Genomic DNA, 5,910 nt, shown 5'->3' with positions numbered 1-5,910 from the left:
TATATATATATATATATATATATATAGATGTATGTATATATGTATATATATATATATATATATGTATATATATGTATGTATTTATATATATATATATATATATATATATATACATATATATATATATATATATATCACTCTATTTCTCTCCGCTGTCTCCCTCTCTCTCTCTATCTATCTATCTATCTATCTATCCATCTATTTGTCTCTCTCTCTGTCTCTATCTCTCTATCTGTCTCTATTTGTCTGTATCTCTATCTCTATCGCAAGCGGATGGTCTTTTCTAGGTGGTCCATAGTCCAGGTAGAAAATTGGATTACGAGAGAGAAAGGTGAAGGACGGTGGGGCTTTAATTCCGTATTGTGCCAAACTGTAAAAAGCCCACCACCTCTCCTAACTCTATACTATAGTAATGGATATGATGATAGTGATAATGATAATATTAGATTATTACCATTATCGCTGTTGTGAGCTTCACAAAGTGATAAACCCGCAGACCAACAGCGGCTGGGAACAGATGTCACAGGGTGGAAGCTGTGGACTTTTGTTCATGTTGTATTGGTGTGGGACTTTGTCCTGGTCACCCACCGGGCTAAAGTGGAATAAAGAGGCTGGTAGCAGTCGTCTGTCGTCTATTTCTCGTGTGGGAGAAGGTTTTTCTACAGTTTAATTACAAAAGATTTCTTGGGTTCAGTCCGAGGACCAAATGCCAACTACTCAAGACTGTTCGCGATGGCGTCGAGAAGGTACACGGGTTTAGAAAACGGGCAACTTCGCTCTCCATCTCACAGAACCACAACATACGCTACCCACCATTGGCCCCGTTGCGAGACACACAAATGTGATTATAATCAAGGAAAATTTGATAATTTACATAGAAGATATATCTAAATTTTATTAAATATGGATTGGAGAAGAATATTACAATCAAAATATACACAAGATTTCAACTAAAAACAAAATTCGATTATGCCAATCACTTTAACCTCGCATTGCACATTAATTCAGTAATTGAGTTTTAGCAAAGGCAAATTACTCTTCGAAAACAAGAGTGTTTTTTGTCTTGTCTGCATGAAGGCGCTTCCGTTCCTCAACATGAGCAAGTCAAGCACCACTGAGCAGTTGCTCATTGGAGACACTTTCACTAAATTACAAAGATTACAGAGGATTACAAAGGCGGAGCAGGCCGACAGGAGACCTTTTGGTCCATATCTAGGTCGGTATCGCTTGTAGATTCTTCAACTTGTAAACAATGTCTTAACAAAAATATAATAATGTAAATCATAAATAAATAAACAAATCAAGGTCTCTTTTGGTTCCACACTTTCAGAATGTCTTATCATCTTCATATCATTTACTTTTCTATGTAATAACTCTTTTGTTTCTTCCATTGAAATTGTAACCGGTGACTCATCATTTATTCATATTTCCCTGATGCGATTTTTCTTTCCATATGATAACGTTGTTCTTTCTTTTTGTTTAGATTTTCTATCACCTATTAGCTGATCACACTCACCCCTACAATCAAACCTGAATGAGTTAATTAACACTTTGAAGGTCAGCAATATTTTTCAAACCCCCCCTAACTTGTTTGTTTCATAAAGTTTATTACATTAATAATTTTCTCTTCCTCTTTATCAGTACTATGACCTTGAGGCTCGATTGTGGGTACTTCATTTATATGTGGTTGGAGGATAGTTTTCAAAGAAACTCTGAAATAATTCACATCACTAATGGAAGAGGAAGAGGAAAAGCTACTCATTTGTTTTGGGATTTCTTCGTAGGGTTTTAATGGCTTTAGATATTTGGCTAGTACCATCCTGCCACTCTCAGCAGCATACAAGCATAACTAGTCCTATGATCATTACATCCTTAATTAAACCTCCTGCAATCGGACCTTAGTATTCTGAGCTCATCGTAACCCATTGTTAAGTTTTGTGAATGATATAACCAGCTTCTTTCTAAAGGGTATTCTACTTTTCGCCACTAGTTAAACCTTATGTACAGTGCAGTCTATATCATTTACACCCGGTAGGAAAAGAACACTTGTGATATTTGCTCCAGCCTTATGATAGTGGAGGTAATGTTGGTGGTTATGGAGGTAAAGGTAATTAAGGTGATGAGGTAATAGTAGTAGCAGTAGTAGTAGTAGTAATAGTAGTAGTAGTAATAGTAGTAGTAGTAGTAGTAATAGTAGTAGTAATAGTAGTAGTAGTAGTATGCATTCTCTTACAAGGGTTCGACATCTGACACAAAGTTCGTCACTGAAGCCCTAAAGCATAAGTAATGAACGCCTGTAGACGTATCTGACCATACATCCTCATATCTCATTCTTAAAGTACGGATGCAGCTGCGATTTTTTTTAAATGCAGATGCTGATATTTGGTACATCTCCAACACATACACGTACGCGCACACATGCACACAAACACACACACATACACCACACATACACACACACACACACACACATACATACACACACACACACACACACACACACACACACACACACACACACACACACACACACACACACACACACACACACACACACACACACACACAATTAGTAACAAAGGACATCTGGTGGACGTATTTTTTACAATACCTGAATACCTTCCACGTGAACATATTAATTGACACATAATCAAATTCACTATGGAGTTGTTACTTGATGATATGTCACAGTCTTAAGAACATAAGAAGGAAGGAGACTGCAAGAGACCATAAGGCCTAAACTAGGTAGTCCCATGTCCATTACCATCCATCATCTAACCTCTTCTAAATCTCTTCCATTCATTAACCATTCTTTTGGTAAACCATTTTTTGCTTATTCTATTCTTAAATCTAAATTTGTCAAACTTAAATTCATTACTGCGAGTCATACCCTGTTGCCTTAGTATGATGACCTTGCCTGCATCACCCTTGTTAAAGCCCTTTATCCATTTAGATACCTCCATTAGATCATCCCGCATTCTGTATCTTTCCAGAGAGTAAGTTAAGGTGCCTAAGCCTTCATAAGATCTTCTTGTGAAGTTTTGCTTTTTGGAAGAAGAGAACTCTTTGAGGAGTAAATACTGAAAGACTCAAATTTAGGGAGTCAGGTCCTTGAAACTGCGAAGGTTAGTCAATGTTTACGCTGGGATCGACAGATAGACATATACACTCTAGCGAACACGCACACACACGCACACACAGACACACACACACAGACACACACACACACACACACACACACACACACACACACACACGGACACGCACACACACACACACACACGGACACGCACACACACACGGACACGCATACACACAGACACGCGCTCATACACACACACACACACACACACACACACACACACACACATACACACACGCACACGACACGCGCATACACACGGATACACGCAGACACATACACACACACACACACACACACACACACACACACACACACGCAAACACACACGGACACGCGCGCACACACACACACATACACACACACACATACACACACACACATATACACACGGACACGCGCGCACACACATATACAAACAGGGAAAAAGAGAGAGAGAGAGAGGGGGAGAGAGAGAGAAGGAGAGAAGGGGAGAGGGAGAGGGAAAGAGAAAGAGAGAGAGTAGGAGGGAGGAAGAGACCTTGTGGTTAATGTCAGGCGATTTTCATCGGCGATCAATAAGTAAATGTGCAGAAATCCTGCTGTGTATTTTTCTTTTTTATTCTTTACTCATCTATTTCTTTCATTATTTGTGTTTTTCTTATCTAATTGTTTATTTTTACGTGATAATGGACATCTTTCCGTGATCAAATTCGTTTGATTATATCTTTTTTTCGTGTTGATACATGTTTTTTGCCAAGACGTTTCTCCGACTGTGGTTAGTATGAACTATGTTCTTTGATGAATACCCTCCAAGTTAAAAATCCAGAATATATACTAGTGTTTATCAACCTTTCTACCCTTGAGTAACCTTTAAAATAAATTGCATGTCTCAAGGAACCCCCGCGCAAAAAAAAAAAAAAAAAGATACATATACCATATCTTTCTCATTTTACTTTCATCGTAATAATAGGTTAGATAGGATGATGTCTATGTTACATTATTACAATAACCAAGAAAATGTCGTGCGTGTTTAATTATATTACGTATATGAAATTAGATAAAAAATCAAAAGTGCATTAGCTTATCTCACTTGATCTCGCGGAACCCTTAGGGACCTTTTGCGGAACCTTTGGGTTCCGGGGAACCCTAAGGTTGAGGAACGCTGATATATACAGTCCAGACTCGGGCGCGGTCTGGGCTCTGGACGGACAGTCCTGGCGATGTTTTATTGAGTGCCGAGGGACGTGGGGGCATAAGCAAGCAAGCAAGCAAGCAGTCACGTAGACAAATGAACCACCACAGCTGGCTGGGGGTTCACGAACACCGGAGAACACAAACACACACACACGCAAGTATACACACAAACGCGCCAACGCGTATGCACTTGAGTCTTTCTAGTTCGTTTTCTTTATTCGTTTGCTTTACTTTCTCACTCGTTCCCCTTCGTCTTGCCATCTCTTCATTCATCTCTTTTGTTTTCTTCCTTCCATCGCAGAGTTTCTCAACGTTCTCTTGTAGTAGTAATGGCGGTGGTAACTGTGATCATGGTGGTGATTTTTGTGTGTTGTTTTTGGTGTGGTGGTTTTGGTGCTTATTTTAGTGGTGGTGGTAATAGTGGTGATGATGGTGGTGGTGATGGTGGTGGTCATCGTCGTCTTTTCGTGGAGATGGAGTTGGTGGAGATTATGGTAGTATTAAAGATGGTGGTGGGACTAAAGGAAATAGTGATACTAGAAGGGGTAGCGATACTAGAGATGGAAATGGTAGTAGAACTGATAGTAGGATAAGAGATGTTGGTGATGGTACTAGTAGTGATGTGGATAACAATAACTTTGGTCGTCGTGAAAATATTCGTGGAAGCAAACATACAGCTATGAAAATAAAGATGATGGTGGTGGTAGTGGTGGTGGTAATAGTTATCCTAGTGATGGTAGTGGAAGAGATGATGATGGTGGTGTTGGTAGCGATGGTAATGGAGATGTTAAAAGTGGTGATGGTGGTGGTAGTAGAGATGGTGATGGTGGTTGAGGTAGTGTTGGTGGTGGCAGTGGTGGGGATGGTGGTGATAGTGGAGGTAATGTTGGTGGTTATGGAGGTAAAGGTAATTGAGGTGATGAAGTAGTACTAGTAGTAGTAAGTAGTACTAGTAGTAGTAGTAGTAAGTAGTACTAGTAGTAGTAGTAGTAAGTAGTACTAGTAGTAGTAGTAGCAGCAGTAGTAGTAATAATAGTAATAGTAATAGTAGTAGTAGTAATAGTAGCAGCAGTAGTAGTAATTTTAGTAGTAGTAGTAGTAGTAAGTAGTACTAGTAGTAGTAGTAGTACGTAGTACTAGTAGTAGTAGTAGTAAGTAGTACTAGTAGTAGTAATAGTAGTAGTAGTAGTAGTAGTATCAGTAGTGATGGTAATGATAATGGTGATGGTAATGATAACAACGGTGATGATAACGACCTGGTGATGGAATGTGAATATGAGAAGGAAGGAAACTGACTCGAAATGTATGGAGCCAATAGTTTTCATGTCACCTGATATTTCGTCACGAGTTACGCAGTCATGACAACAACCTCATATGGCATTGTACTTTGTCATGGCTCACCCCTTTATTGAATGACCTCGTTCATCATGTGACTGACCCAACGGTGAATAAAACCATTTGCCGGGAACATGAATCGATACAAAAATACAATTTGGAGAGGTCGATTTAAGCCCTTGAACCCGGAAACTGTCGCGTTGTGGAAGGAAATCATCTTTAATCGGGAAAATTCTGTCACCGTGTTGAAAGGTCAG

Source organism: Oratosquilla oratoria, chromosome 1 (genome assembly GCF_046742065.1).
Source record: "Oratosquilla oratoria isolate Oo_2021 chromosome 1, ASM4674206v1, whole genome shotgun sequence".
Lineage (NCBI taxonomy): Eukaryota > Metazoa > Arthropoda > Malacostraca > Stomatopoda > Squillidae > Oratosquilla > Oratosquilla oratoria.
The sequence above is the reverse complement of the archived record's forward strand: the minus strand, read 5'-3'. Positions refer to the sequence as shown.